This window comes from Anas platyrhynchos, chromosome 3, assembly GCF_047663525.1.
Source record: "Anas platyrhynchos isolate ZD024472 breed Pekin duck chromosome 3, IASCAAS_PekinDuck_T2T, whole genome shotgun sequence".
Taxonomy (NCBI): Eukaryota; Metazoa; Chordata; class Aves; order Anseriformes; family Anatidae; genus Anas; species Anas platyrhynchos.
The window spans coordinates 107,635,901-107,652,517 of record NC_092589.1 but is presented as its reverse complement, the minus strand read 5'-3'; the positions used below and the strand labels follow the sequence as shown (position 1 = coordinate 107,652,517).

Here is a 16,617-nt window from a genome sequence, read left to right as displayed (position 1 = left end):
CTTCAGGTATGATAGATATTGCTAAGAACAGTGCTATCAAAAATCCCATAAGAGCAAATTGGCCTGAGAGAAAATTAGAATGTAAGAGAAAAACATCTTTATTTGTTCATCTTACCATGACTTTTTCTGCCAGTAGGTTTGCTTGCAGTAAAGTAATATTTCACAAGTGAATTCTGCTTACCTTATAAAACAAACAAACAAACAAACAAACAAACAAAAACCCACCACCACCACCAAAACAAAACAAAAACAAAAACACCACCACGTTTTATACTTTTTAGTTTCTTAATATTTTCTGCTAAAAGCTAAATGTATTTTTCAATAGTTGTCACTTAACTTTCAATGTACTAGGACTGTAAATAGTGATCCCCTTAAAAAAAAAAAAAAAAAGCTAACAAAATTTACATCAGCTAACAGGTATTTTTCTTACTTTCTTAAAGTAATGGTTGTAGTACCTCATCTCTCAGAGGCTAGTAACTGTCAGTTGTTGCAAACAGTTTAATGGAGATCAATCTAGCATCCAAAATCCATCTTACCCCTCCTTTTGGTGCACTGTTTACTTCTGCTATATTTACCTTCTATGTAACACAAAATGACTCGTGTCATTAATTGAACTTCATGGCTGGATAGAATATTTCAATCTTTTTATTATTATTTTTTTATTATTATTTTTTCCAGGAATGAAAATCAGTAATACTATGTCATCCACTTTAGCATGTACAAATAAAAATGTGACCAACCACCTGTATTGTCCTGAATACAGAGGATAGATAGAACAACATATTCAGCCTATAAACAGTTCAGAGAGAGCTTGTACAAACTGCACAGATCAATTAGGTACCCATTTCCTTTGAAAGGTTTTCCTTTTTTTTTAGTTAAGCATTTCTTTTTTTTTTTTTATTTGAGCATTTATGATGAAGGTACTAACAGGTTTGGATACATTCTTAAATTTGGTTGCATAACTGAATTACTTGGTTTTAAGAGTATGAGAACAATGTCAACATTGATGCAGGAATTCAGCTTTCTGATCAGAGTATGGTGTACTTTGTTTTTTATAGATTGCTGTGGAATAATTGCTGGAGGTGAGTTACTGAGGCTGAAGGTATGTCCACATCTTAAGAGAAGGTACTGTGTTGATGAAAATTCTAGGGTGAGAAGCAGCAGATATGCAAAGAATCTGTTAGATGATAGTCCCCTTGGCAACATAAACTGCAGCATTAGATATTGGCAAAACCAGGGGAGCTTGGTGTGCTGACTCTTAAGAGAAATAGCATGGAGAGCATGGAGAGGAGTGAAGACACTGGCCAGGCTCTGTGATATCACCTCAGGGATCGGAAACTTGATGATATTATGTAACTGATAGTCTGCTTGGCCAGCCCTGAGCCAAACTGATAACAAAATCATGTCCTCTGGGTGAACTTTGCTCATTACAATCTCATTATAATTCCGAAACACACCTGCATCCCAAAGGCTACCTGCCTCCAAGGTGTGGCCACCCCTTGAGCATGCACTCTGAACTTCTCAAAGATACGTATGACCAGAGTTACTCAGGCTCCACCTAAAAGAAAGAAAATGCTATAAAAATGTCTCAAGAGAGGAAAAATGTTAGGGAAGATGCCATCGCAGACAACTCTGGAGGGCATCGATGACTTCTGAGATCAGTCAGTCAATGGGCTGAACCTCCCTTCCTCCCCCCCTCCCCCCCCCCTAAGGATGACGATTAGGTAAGATTTGAACCCTTGGTTATACTGAGTGCTTCTCCAGGAAACCTAATATTATCCATAGGGCTATTTCATAAATTAACTCATATGTGGTTGGTTGTGCTAGTCATATTATTTGCATTTGCACATGCTTTGCAGACAATGTATTTACCACTGGCAGTCCCAAAGAACATGTACTCCTGTTGATTTAGTAAATGACACCAGTCATTAATCTACTAGACTGAAGGTGTATTGCACTGTTTGTGTTCCTGTGACTGTGGTAATTCAATATATTGAATGTGACCAGACTTTATGGCTGAATTGGGCATCACTCAGAATCCAAACCCAGACACCCCCAGTCCCTCTGATATCTGAGGACAAACTGGAACACAAGGGGGGTTAGGTCCTGCCAAACTGCTTGCTCTTTGATGCAACAGCTGCATTCACCTATGTCCAGCAGAGAAATTAAATGATCAATTTATAACATGTCTACAAACAAGAATGTGGTATCATTATTGATTTAGCACTGATCAGTAAATGAAAGGTTGTAACATAACATATGAACAGAGTAAGACTCTGTTAAACTGCATAAAATTGCCCTGATACCTCAATTTTCTTTGCAGGTTTCAGTGGGAAATGTTTCTATCCTGTATAGTCAGTCCTTTTTGCACAGTCTACCCAGTCCCTCTAGTGTGTCCATGCCTCAGTTCTCTTTCTACTATCCCAAATACTTGTGTTTCCAGAAAGTTTCAACCAACTGCTTCTAATGCCTCCCTGCTCTAATTCAAGTCCATGTTACTTCCAAATTTACTGTGTATTGTGTGTTTTATGTAGCTTAGACACTGCTCTTTGTTCTGCTTTTTACTTCTGAAACAGTTTTGCACAGCTCTGCATTTCTTTAACTGACCACAGGGGAGTTGTTTATAGCTGTGGGGTCTCATTTGTAAACCTGGTCCCATTTCCTTATCATCTCATGCCTGTACTCTGCTACAATGCACCCCGTGGCCTGACTTTTCAAGTCACTTGCTGTCATACCAAGCCTGTATGCAAGTACATTGCATCATTATGTTAGTCACAAATACTGCTCTCCACACAATAGAGCTCCTATAGCTGTAGTGAAAACCCAGTTCAGGACATGAAAATCTGAACCAGATAATAAACAACAGACAAAATATGTGAAACTAAGCTCCAGGAAGCATCTACAGAGCATGTAGAAGTCAAGATGAAATTCAGACAATGCATTATAGATCTAAGTATAATAGCTGAAGGGTTACTGCTCTGAGATAATATTTGCTGGCTTGAGGTTACTGGCCCCTTCCATGGAAGGATTGTTTGAGCTCTTTAAAGTTGCTGTACCACACTGTCTGTTTGTACCTACCTGGCTTATTTTGTGTAAAATAATAGTATGCTATAATTATACTTATTCACCAGAATAGGAAACCAATAAAGTGGTAACACATGGCTAAGGGAGGATACTGTCTTTGACAGATCCTTTTTGTAAAGTGAATGCTGCAAAATTTACAAGAAAGATTTATTTTGAGTTAATCTTAACTCAAAAGTAAACTCAAAGTTAACTCAAAAGAGTAAAGTTTAAGTTAAAATGGAATGTTTCAGACATCCTTCAATCAACTCACAAATTTTCAGTTCTCTAAATCAGAGGTACCAACGTTTCTTTAAAAACTTGTAATTCTCTTTCATCCCTCTGTCTAATTGTTCCAGTTTTAATGTTAAATGAATTCGTAAGTACTTGCTTGCACCTTTACTGGTTAAAAGTTGTATTAGCAAAGGAGATCAGCAGGCAGAAACAATGACTCGCAATTGGAAACGAGGGGTAACCAGCTATAGTTTCAATAGCTTTGGCAGTTAGATAGAGATAGTATTAGTACTGGGTATAGTCCTCTAGAGATCTGTTTTAAATTCATTATTTTTCTATGCCTAGATTTGAACACAAAAGATGAAGTACATAATTTCATCTGATGTCTTCTGTAAAGGCTAATGAGAGAAATATAAAACCTGGAATGTGTAGTTTGGTTATCAGAAATACATCTTTGGACACTGAAATGCATTATGCTTCAGGATTGTCCCAGAAGGCAAATAATAGAGGCCTAACTTCTTGGTCATGCTGTCAAGTAGATGAAGGTCAAGAAAATATATTCTCTGAATCATCCCTGAAAAGCAGGAAAAGGGGGTGATGATCTGAAAATTCTGTTCATCTGTAAATTCTGTGATCGTGCTAATTCTGCACTATAAAGGCAGGATGAGAGGTACTAGCTCAAGGGAAAAAAAGAGCAGCAGCAAGAAAAAATCTTCTCATACTGCTAATTAATCATAGTGTGGGTTTTCTTCCAATGGCCCCTTCTTTCTAACAACAGACATATGGTACTCATATAACCAGCTGATTGCAATAGCACATCCATACGTCTGCATGTGAGGTAGGTGTTTTACTTTTGTAGTAAAACATCTTGTGGCCAAGATACTGTAAGAGGGTGTTTGAGATAAAGGTCACCCAGATGTACCACACAGGCTTAGGTGAGGGAAAGCAGAGGAGAGCAAGAGTTCACTTAATCCTCCCTTCTCCTATTCAGTCCATTATTTGCAAGTTTTAGAGGCAGATGTGCAATCTGGGAAGTTTTCCAAATTCATTTTTCAGAACATTAGGTGTTCTCAACATTAGGCACACTAAGCAAATTCCTCTTTGTAACAATTTTGCCACCAGCATTGAAGATGAGCTGCTTTCAGGATGAAAATAGATGGCTAAGAACTTGGGCCAAACCAAGCAATTTTGGGATAAAATTACTTAGAAAATGTTTTAGCTGGTTTTCACACTCCCTCTTTCTGTTCTACTTAGAGTTCTCCAAGCCTTTGAGCACTTAAATAAAAAGTCTCCTTACAGGGAAAGTTTCTGGAAGAAAAAAAAAAAAAGACAATACATGACAAGAAAGCTGAGAAAGGTTTCCAGAAATGTGTATAGGACTGTGAATCAGCTACCCCAAGCTATTGATCTGATCAAACAGGTTCTAAATATCTGGTGTTGCTGCTATTTTTCTATTTCACTGGGGTTCTTTCTGCTTTTTTTTTTTTTTTTTTTTTTTTTTTTTAATGCCTTAGAAGTGTGGTTTCTTTTCTTTCTTTACAAAGAGGAGAAGAATCTTGAAATACTAAGAAATATTGAAATAGAATTTCTGTTGAAATAGAAATTCTGACTTGTGCTTAGCAGCCTCATCTTTAGTTTTCCTTTCCTACTCCTTTAATGAGAATCCCTAGTGGAGTTTAGGCTTTTTGCTCCAGAGTCCTTGAGTTTAGAGTGGACTCATTCAGTTCTATCTGCATCTAGTACAGTTCAACTGTTTTCCTGTTACTATAACCAGCATGTTGTAGAGGCTGGTGTCTTCAGTTGTATATCATCCAATTGTTTGGATTTGTGCTATTTATTGTTCTATGTGTCTACAGGGGAGCAATACAGAAGACACTGACTAGCTACACAGATAATGTTTTGTTAGCTTTGATTTAATTTGAAAAGGATTTTAAAGGGTAAGACTTAGAGTGAATGTGAGGGAAGGAAATAGAGACTGACAAGTTTGCAGTTAAGGCTTAACCCTGCTTCTGAGTCATTCAGAGTGTGAACACTCCCAGGTGGAGAACAGACTATTTGTACTGTTGTCCTTTATGGGTTAGCAGAACATTGATTTACTTGATTCCTCCAGTACTTTTTGTACAGACCATTTGGCCTCAATGCAATTGTTTTTGTCCATCATTTTAACAAAAGTGGGAAAGTTAATTCTTAAAACAGAACCAACGTCAGCAGTTTCCTAATGGTGCTGAATTGTCATATATCTGAAGGGGCGTATGGAAACTCAGTCAGCTTGATTCCCCATAGATACAGAAAATGTTTTCTACCACAGCTCTTTGAAAGTTTTCTCTTATCAGAGAAAATTATCAAGGGGTACAATAACTTCTAGCATGCATTTGCCAATAGTAGAAACATAAAGTAAATTGAAAATGCCACCCTTCTTAGGCTCTATCATTTGTTTTCTCTTTTTCTCCTTGTAATTGTATTGAAAGATTACAAAGTATGCAGTATGAAACTGCATCTTCATGCTACATAATGGGTCATCTTTAATACACATCATCTTGACAAATTGCATTTAATCACTGGCATATCATAACCTTTTCAAGAATGTTAGTGGCAGGTACTTCTCCATTATTTGACTGTTTAGAATAGAATAGTTCAGTTGGAAGGAACCTTCAAAGATCATCTAGTCCAATTGCCTGACCTCTTCAGGGCTAACGAAAAATTTAAGTGTTTAGGGGGCATTGTCCAAATGACACTGAAAGGCATGGGACATCAGCCACCTCTCTAGAAAGCCTGTTCCAGTGTTTGACCACCCTCATGGTAAAGACATTTTTCCTAATGTTCAGCCCAAACTTCTCCTGGCACAGCTTTGTGCCATTCCCTGATGTTCTATCAATGGCTACCATGGAGAAGAAACCTGAACTTCCTTACTTCCTTCTGTGCTTCTCCTCCTCAAGAAGTTGTAGAGAGCAATGAGATCACATCTGAGTCTTCTTTTCTCCAGACTAGACAACCCAACTGTCCTCAGCTGCTCCTGATAGAACATGCCTTCCAGCCCTTTTATCAGTTTTTTTTTTGTTTGTTTGTTTCTTTTTTCCTTCTTCTGGATGCTTTCAAGGATGCCTAAGACCCTTGTTATATTGTGGAGCCCAGAACTGTACATAATATTCAAGGTGAGGCCACACCAGTGCTAAGTACAGGTCAGTAATCATCTCTTTGGAACGGCTGATGATGCACTGGTTTTAATGTACTCTAAAATGAAGTTTGTCCTCCTGGCTGCCAGGGCGTAGCTGACTCATATTGAGCCTCCTGTTGACCGGCATCCCCTGATCCCTTTCTAGCCACTCATCTCCCAATCTGTACCCATGTTCAATCTGTCCCAGTGTGTAATCTGCATTGTCCCAAGTGCAGGACTCATCATTTACCTTTGCTGAACTTCATGCTGTTGATGATTACACAATGCTTCAGTGTACACCTCCAGAGTAAACACCACGTCCCAGTTTAGTATCATAAGCAAACTTACTGAGGATGCATTCCACCAATCATTGATAAAAATGTTGAACAGAACTGGTCCTAGAATTGAGTCCTGAGGAGGATCACCACTAATGACTGGGCACCAGCCAGACATAGCTCCATTCACTACAACACTTTGAGATCTACCATTGAGCCAGTTTGTCACTCAGCATAGCATGAACCTCTTTATCTCGCAGTGGAACAATTTTGTCCAGAAGGATTTCTCAAAGGCCTTACTGGAATCCAGAAATATTATGTTAACTTCCTTCCCTTCACCCACCAAGTGGGTGACCTTATCATAGAAAGACATTAAATTACTAAGGCAGGATTTTTCCTTGAAGAACCTATTTTGACTATGCCTGATAATACCTTTGTTCTTTAAGTGCTTTTCAATATCACCCAGGAAAATCTCCATAGCTCTTCCAAGGGCTGAGGTTAGATTAACAGACTTGTTCTACCATCACATCACATCATCCACAAGGTCTTTCCTGTTCTCAAACAACATATCTAGAAGGGCACCTTTCCTAGTTGGATCACTTAGTACTTGCGATAGGAGGTTATCTTCAACATCTTTTAGGAATTTCCCAAACTTACTTGTCATAGTAGTATGATATTCCCAGCTTATAGGAAGTTGGAGTCTCCCATAAGGACAGGAATAACTAATCTACAGATTTCCCCTAATTGCCTGCAGCTCATCCATGCCATCATCCTATGTGGGCAGTAAATAGTAGACATCCCTGATGATATTTTCTTTGCTCTTTGTCCCCTTAATTCTCACCCAGAGACTCTCTACTGTGTCATTGATAATGGAACAGGCTGTACATACAGCAAAACCACCTCACCTGACCCGCCTATCCCTCCTGAAGAACTGAGAGCTCTCCATCCCAACCTGATTTTTTCTTTTTTCTCAGTAACACCCAGAAGTAGCTGATTTAATCATGTGCTCTCAAGTTAAGCACATGAATAAACATCCTCTTAAATTGGAGCAGCATTTAGCGGAGGGAACAACAGTATTGTATTCAAATATTTACCCATAACAAATTTTAGCCCATATTGGCTTCTTGATACTGACCACTGTATAATTAAGAGAGGACTCAGCAGAAGTCTCAACAGTAATGAAAACAGTTCCCTGAGTTTTATAAATGGATCACATTAATTACTTGAGCTTATAGCATCTCTAATAATTCCCAGAGCAGAAACAACATGTCCATTCTAATAACTCTAAGGGAAATTCTATGTTTACACCACTGGGTACACAAAAAAGCTTTGTAATCTTGTAAGGCTCTTTATCTTTAACTAATTAAACAGTGACTTTGCTGCTTGTGTCAGAAAATGGCTTATGCCTCATGGATAAGGCAGTTATGGCAAAATCTTCTAACTATCCAACTGCCTTTAGTTCAAAACTATAGAATATGTCCCCCAGGGACTGAGGGGACATATTCTCAGACTGCATTGTTTTCTGTTTCAAGAATGCGCCACATCTCTTTGACCTTATCATTTCTAATACAGTGGCATGGGACTCTGCATGCATTTGTTATTAAAAAAAAAAAAAAAAAGGCAAATTAAAGAAACCAAAAGAACATGTTACACAGTCATTTTTTCTCCATTGGGAAGATAGTATGAGGACAAGTAAGCCATATCTATCAGATATGACACATTGCTTTGAAGTAGTAGAAAAGGCAAAATTGAACACGCTACACTTTGCATTAAAAAAATGCAAGGGATGGGCAAGGATGTACATGTCATTGTAGATTATCTGTGGCCAAAACTAGTTTTCAGTGTATTTATTGTCACAACACTGTGTCTAGTATACACATAGGTTTAGAACTGAGGTCTGAAATATTATTCGTACTTCTTAAGTGACATGCTTCTCCATGAAGACGAAGAAACCTTCATAGATGCCCAGTTTTTCTATAATACACGGAGAGAGAATGGATCACTACAGATGCATATTTTCAGTAGCCAGTTTGGATGAGAATTACCATAGCCATCCAGAAGGGAACAATGCAAGAAGAGTTTCATGTGATGCCTAGATATTAGCCTAACAGAACAGTTATTACTTTCTCTCCCTTTCAATGGGTATCCTAAATGTGAACCTGCACCTAATGCTAATATCAGGTAATTTCTAATTGTGTGTGTGAGAGAAAGAAAGCACCACTGCTTCACTGCTTTAGAATAGTCTATTAGTCCAGTGGCTAGATGATTCTAATATGGAAATGCAAATTCGAATTTCTTATCCAGAATAAGGGATTGAATTATGTTACTTATAACCTCAGGAGGTTATTTATCCGACTGCTAACCTATTTGACTGCATGTGGCAACTTTGGGCAGATTTCACCTCATTTAGCTTTATAAATTTAAAATGTAGGCAACTTTTTTTTTTTTTAAAGTACCTGAAGAGTGACTTCAAGTGACTCATTTTAGAAGCAGGTAAGATAGGAAAACAAATAAGTTTTTTGTACTCTTAGGGTGGTCAAGCCCTGGCACAGACTTCCCTGTAGAGTGTGCATTCTTGTAGGCACTCAAAACCCAAGTGGAATGCTGCTTTGCAAGTACTTCATCTCTAGAGCACTCACTTTAGCTTTAGATTCCTAACATAGATGAGATGAATCTCAGCTGATATCAGTTGTACCTAAAAGCCAGACTAGCATGCTGAAAGATAGCTAGAGGTGGGCTACAGCTAGAGCTATAGGAGGTAAATGGTGAATTGAAGAACACAGAATAATTCAGAACTGTGTTAGACAGCAAATTAAACTAGTCTTCTGAGATCCATGTTAGAGTACTCTACATGGTGAAGTTCCCATAGGTATTATGTCAACACAAGACTCTCAGAAGCCTTAGTGCGGATATTATATAAAGAAATGAAATATATGCACTTGTGAAATGTCACAAGGCAAGATGTACAAAATGACTCACAGTTGTTTCAGTACTGAAGCACAATAATTACATATTCATGATGATGACAGATACATCGTACTGAAACATTTTATCTTCTTCCCTCCTTGGTATTCTAGTTAGATAAGATTTAATAACTAAGATACCTTTCTCATACCTGACAGTTCTTATAACTTTCTTCTACAAGGCAATTAATTCAGACAGAAATTGGAACAAAAATAAAAATTTGAAGTTTAAAAACAAAGGTGAAAAAAACAGTGCTGATAACTCTATATTATATTTCATGTTTATTTTCACTTTAGCAAGGTATAATTTATGCCTGAGTGATGAGTGAAAAGGATTACCAACATTTGTATTTGCACTTCTAAGGATGTTCAAGAACAGATTCAGTAGAAAATCTCAGATGATTATCTTCTTAAGGTATTTATTTATTTAATGACTTCCCTGAATTATAGTAAGTGTAAATAAATTTGGGAAGTACATTTTGATCATGTTTCTGAATTAATGAAAATATAATGTATGATTTGAAAGAATCAAAGATACATAAATGATATTAGGATATTGCTTCTGCTGAATGATAAAAGAAAATATCCTGAATCTTTAGAGAACAGATATGTTGATCAGATAAATTTAGATATGCTTTGGTATTGAAGCAGTATGAAAAGGCCAGATATTTTGCTTAGTTGCTTGAGATCTCTCATTAAAATTTAAATTTGTGTAGGAGAACATTTTTCTATTTTTTTTTTCTCCCCAGTGGAAGCTTACACTTCTACACAGCAAATCCAGAGTTTTCCGATCTTTTTTTGTCTTAAGCCCTGTTACCATGTGAAGTTGTCTAATAGTGCTAAAGACTTTCCATTTTTGTTTTGACCAAAAAAAAATATCTAACATATTTTGCTTTTCTACAAGGCTCATTTCCCATGAAGCTAATAAATAGTGCAGTTGGTTAGCTTCACTGAAAAGTAAGATAATTGTTTGATGACTTACTTTAGTATTTTGGGTTACAGCAGGCGACTGGCACTTGGAGTCGCAGCTCTTTGGTTCAGTTCTTGATTCTCCACTTACTGTGTTACTTGAGGCATCTCACTTGGCCCTTTCTGGGCCCTAAAATAGTCAGCCAGTCTCATAAGAGTTTTGTGTGGCTTCCTTAATTGAGATGAAAGGAAATGAAGAACATTACAATATTGCAGAGGTCTATTACCATCATAATAAAAGAGACAAATATTGCTTTAGGGATTTTGTACTCCATGCTCTTCTTTTTTTCTAGGGATGCCTGAACAAAACACACCAAATTCCAATAACATTATGCTGCATAGCTGGCCATGCACTCTGAAGAATATCTTGTCAGTGACTGCATTCAGCATTCTATTGTTGACCTTTACTATATCCCTTCACTAGTGCTTGGTATTTAAGCTTTTATTTTTAAAAGATAACCCAATTTTGATGCCTTTTATAGCAATAAACTATACCCTTTCAGGCATGCTAACAAGCCCTGGAGAACTGAAGTGTTTTTCTATCTTGAAGTCCTACAGTTCTCTGCTCTGAACAACCAAAGAGGGTGAATAGGAACTGAATATGTCTGTGCTGCTTTGAAGCACGTTTCTAGATGTTGCAGGTGAAGTTTTGGAATTCTACTAAGGATTACACTGACTTGATAGTGAGAAGTTTGTTATTCTTAACCTCACAGAAAGTTTGTGGTTTTATTCATGTTATGATTGGAGATGGTTGACATCAGATTTTTTGAGACATGGTACAGGAAATATATGACGAAAAATGTCATGGCTTTCATTCAGAAAATTTCATTTCATTTCATTATGGGGTAGATCAGGATTAGCCACAATGGCTCTATGTCTGAGATTAGCCCCGTGGATCCCCGTGATGTGCAAGCAATGAAGATAAATAGTGTTGCAGTTGAGAAGCACAGTACTGGTCCAGTTCTCACAGCTGTATTTCATAAAGATGAGATGAGGCACTGCTATGAATAGAAATCATTGATATCATCACATGCACCTCCACATGTATAGGATTTAAAATGTCATTTATTTGCTCTCCATTTAGGCTCATGTACTTCCTCAGCAATGGTAACAAACTTCTGAGTGCTGGGGCAGAGGAATGGATTCCATCTAGTACTGTTTTGTTTGCTTAGGAAAGGAGATCCTTCATAGTACATATTGATTCATGGTTATTTAGATTGCTTATCAAGATTCAGAATATAATGTACCTCAATAAATTATAGTGTTATCTGTATGGATGTGTGGCACAGTTAGTACTACATTAATGGCTATAGAAATGACTAAAACAAACAAACAAACAAACAAACAAACAAAAATACAAAAAACACCCCACAACCTAAACAATCTGCTTCAGAAACATTTTAATAAGAGGGCATGTACTGTTATCCAAGGGACACCTCCTTGGAGCTTTTTTTTTTTTTTTCAATAGAAAATTTGATTTATCATAACAGCCTTTTTATGGCACAAATGAAAATTGGCTTTGAATATCCAATATCCTCTAATATTCCTTACTCCATATGGCAACAACATAAGCCTGAGGGGAAAAAAATAAAGAGTACAGTAATTCATTCACAGTCTTTGATTGTGTGTTTTAGTGAATAATATGATACATACCAAACCTGGGATCCTCAATGATATAAGTAGTAACTCACAGCATGAACAAAATATTGAATCATGAACGGAGTATGTCATTTTTCTCTATGGCTAACTGGGCAGGTCCCATTTCCTATCAGCAGCTTGTAAACTTCCAGTTCTTATACAAAAATGAAAAGACACAAACTTCATACCAACCTGTGGTCTACTAAATGGATTGTACTGATACCACATAATGATGGGACAAGTGGTCTTCCTGTTTGTGTCTTTCCCAGGACAAGTGCTGTTTTCAAGGTCCTGTTAAGGGATGATGCTGGGGTGAGCTTTCACACAAAGTTTCCTCAGCAACCTATGCTGAAGTGCACATATAGTGACACTTTGTCCAGGTTTCATCTGGGATAGAGGTAATTTTCTTCCCAGTAGCTGGTATGGTTCTGTTTCTTTATTTTAGGATATGAATTTTGCTGATAACACACCTATGTTTTAGTTGCTGCAGAGCAGTGCTTACATTAAGTCAAGGACTTTTCGGCTTCTCATACCACTCTGCCAGTGAGGAGGCTGGGGGTGCACAAGGAGCTGGGAGGGCACAGAACCAGGACAGCTGATCCAAACTTACCTAAGTATGATATTCCATACCATATGATGTTGTGGTTTAACCTGGCAAGCAGTTCAGCACCACACAGCCATTTTCTTATTCCCCCACCCCCCCAGTTGGATGAGGGAGAGAATTGGTCTAAAAAAAAGTAAAAGTTTGTGGGTTGAGACAAAGATTATTTAATAGAACAGAAAGTAATAATAATAATAATAATAAAGTTATTATTATTAATATGTACAAACAAGTGATGCACAATGCAATTGCTCACCACCTGCTGACCGATGCCCATCCTGTCCCTTAGCAGCAGTTCCCCTGTCCACTCCAGCCAACCACCCCATATAATTGCTCAGCATATGGTATGGGATATCCCTTTGGGCAGTCTGGGCCAGCTGTTCTGGCTGTGTCCCTTCACAGCTCCTTGTGCAGCCCCAGCCTCCTCTCTGGCAGGGCAGCATGAGAAGCAGAACAGTCCTTGACTTAATCTAATCATTGCTCTACAACAATTAAAACATCAGCATGGTATCAACATTATTCCCATCTTAAACCTAAAACACAGAAACATACCAGCTACTAGAAGAAAATTAACTCTATCCTAGCCGAAACCATGACATGTATCATGATAAAAAAGGCAGATTTGGCTGGGGATTGGGGGTTGTTGTTTGGGGTCTGATTGGGCATCAGTCAGCAGGTGGTGAGAAATTCCATTGTACGTAACTTACTTTGTATTTTCTTTTGCCATTATTATTATTACTATTATTATCCCTTCCTTTTCTGTCATATTAAACTGTCTCGATCTCAGTCCGTGAGATTTTACTTTTTTTTTTTTTTTTTTTTTTTTTTTTCCCCAGTTCTCTCCTCTATCACACTGTGGTGGTGGGGGAGTGAGTGAATGTCTGTGTGGTGTTTAGCTGCCTGCTGGGTTAAACCACAACACTCTTGTTATGTTTCTGATTGCTAAATGACAGCTGAAGTACAGCTCAGCTTCTGAGGAAGCACAGATTGAGCTGGCTGAAGTAGAAATCATCAGATTAAAATTTGCTTGTAATGGAAAATGAAGACTTTTCCAGTCATAGAATTACATGGCTTAGGTTTGAAGGGACCTCTGGAGGCCATTTGATCTAACACCCTGACCAAGCTGGTTGCCCATGACCACATCCGGGCAACTTTTGAAGATCACCGTGGGGGAGTCTCCACCACTCCTCTGGCAACCCGTTGTAGTGCCTCGTCACCTTCACAGTGTTTTCTGCTATTCAGACAGAACCTTGTTTGTTTCATTTTGTGCCCAGCCCTATCTGTGTGCATTTGTTTAGTATCCATGTCAGGTTTCCTGAGCTGAGAAAAAGTCAGACACTCAGTCCTTTCAGCTATACTTTTGAGAGGAGAATGAGGACTCATGATAATCTTGTGCATTGGGGTTATCTTCACTTTAAAATAACATGTTTGCTAGATTAAGGTCTGTAGGTGTAAACATAAATGTAAGGAGATTAAAAAACATGACAGACCTCATGATACTATATACTGGAAAAATGACAGCTTTTAAAATATACATAGGTTAAAACAATTAATCTTAATCATTCCCACCCACATTGTCCTCTGCAGTACAGCTCAGGGACCGCAGTGCACATAGGCGTATCTACATTCAGAATCCCACATGTCAATAACAGTCCTGATATTGATTCAAGGGCTGAGAAATCTAACCTCTGTATTGCTGTTGTTGCACTGTGATCAGTACCTGAGCTAGCTAAATTAAAGACAGCTGAGATGTAGCTAACTTCCCTTTGGACTGTCTGACTAGCCTACCTTTAATATACAAAGCTTTTACCTAGGAAAGCCACTGAAAATTGAAAAAAAAAAAACAACAAACAATTAATACAGAGCAGTGACAGCTAGCACTGCTCCTACTACAACTGGAAAAAGGGTAGAAAGGTTTATGGTTTGTCTTATTGTTCTGATCCACTGTTTGATTTGGAAAAAGAGTTGAAAAATGTGCTTTGTGATACTAGAATGCTGCTCCAAAAGGCAAAGGACTCATCTTGACAGCATGATGCTCTGTTCATACTCTGTTTAGGCTTAGCATTCAGCAAAGCCTCCATTTAAAAAGTCAGTACTGTGTGGCTGTAGCTTGAAAATGATGCTAATGAAGTCTGACTGCCTTACGTTGACTTGTTTGTCCTGGGTAAAATCTCTGGATACTTTTTTTTGTGCCACATGGTGTGTTTGATAACAATGAAAATGATTCACACAGTACAAGTTCACAGACACAGAGATTTTGGGGTGGGGAGAATAACTCCCTATTACATTTAATGACAGCTATTCATGAATAAGATGAAAAGATTATGAAAAAAGATTATTTTCTTTCTATTTCCCTCACCCAGTTCTTCAACTAGATTTTCCTTTTGGCATGAAGTCTCCAGGGAAAAGACACAAGTAACAAACACTTATCAAAGACACTGAAAGACTTTTAAATTAATTAAGAAAATACATTAGAGAAATTTCCTCCCAAAGATATAAAAGGAGCAGCAAGCCAAAGCCTTATCCATGTTAAAAAGAAGTAGTCTTTCAAATGATCTAAATTATTTATGTTTTTTGAAGTGCCTAGCCTTTTTAACACTTTTTAATACCCAAAGGAGTACAAAAAAAGAAAAATCCATCAGAGGCAATTAGACATGGAGTCTCTAACTCCCATTCAAGAGGTGATTGTTTCCCAGTTCCCTGGTGTCTGCGAGTATATTGTGAGGAAGTAGTCCTATTTGCTTGCCAGTTACACATCCTCTCACCATACATGCTTGGATCTTATCAGAGGGGACAACAGAGCTATTTGTTTCTGTGGTTAGACAAGAAGCTTGCCCCCTTCCAATAAATAAGGAATATAATTGTCTTGTGACAGATGCACTGAAAATCCACAGTGTGTGTCAGAAACGGAAGCATGGCGTAGCATTTTTATGATGTTCAAGACTTCTTTCCCGACTCCCATAACAGGCTGCTTCTCTGTGGACGAAGCTGGAGAATGGCCACTTCAGATGTTGTGCTAAGCCATCCCTCAGTGACCTGGTCACTGGAAATTGGGAGGTATCTTAACATAACACAGAGAGCACCAGTTCTGTAACACACTGCTCATTTTTCACAATTTTCAGTAGGAATTATGACACAGTCTGCTCTCTGCAGAGTTCTTGAAATGCTCCAATTCTAATTCTAATAAAAATCCCTTTACACAACCCCCAATTTACACAACCCCCTATAGTTTTTGTAAGCTAAAAAAAAAAAAAAAAAAAAAAAAAAGAAAATGCTTTGACAGCCATAGTTTTACAAAGTGTCCCCACCTGTAGCTCATCCTCAGAAAATCATAATATACATAGTCAAATAGTACAAATATTACAACAATACCTTATTGCTCTGTTGAATAGTGTAACTTTTCCAAGATATTCCACTGTCAGCCATCTTTCACACAAATCCACCTGAATAAAAGCTGAAGCATTTGGTCACTTATTATTTTGCATTGTATTAACATCTAGTGGACAAAGGAAGTCTTGATGCTGTAGCATCTGCAAGAAATAGTACAAATGCATCAGAAAATAATACATGAAATTTTATCTTAATTAAAGCATCTTTTTTCATATGTAGCCCAAGCTGAGGGGAAAAAAAAAGTGTTCAAGCATATAAATATTTATATTTATATCACCTTCTGGAAGAAAAATACTAAAAGTATCTGGTTATTTAAATGTTATTGTCTTGTGT

At 37.7% G+C, this 16,617-nt stretch overlaps 1 long non-coding RNA gene across 2 annotated transcripts in view; it reads right to left on the bottom strand.

Moving 5' to 3' along the window:
- Window positions 1-10,668: 10,668 nt before the first annotated feature.
- The window catches only part of LOC106019471 (uncharacterized), an 89,865-nt gene continuing 83,916 nt past the window's right edge, over window positions 10,669-16,617 (bottom strand). The window contains exons 6-7 of one of the 2 annotated variants that reach the window (XR_011808577.1): window positions 16,267-16,424; window positions 10,669-10,827 (exon numbers count right to left, since the gene is read on the bottom strand). This is a non-coding gene — a long non-coding RNA (uncharacterized lncRNA). Of the gene's footprint in view, window positions 10,828-10,850; window positions 12,229-16,266; window positions 16,425-16,617 lie in introns of those variants that run through there. The other variant, XR_011808578.1, reaches the window with a different exon arrangement.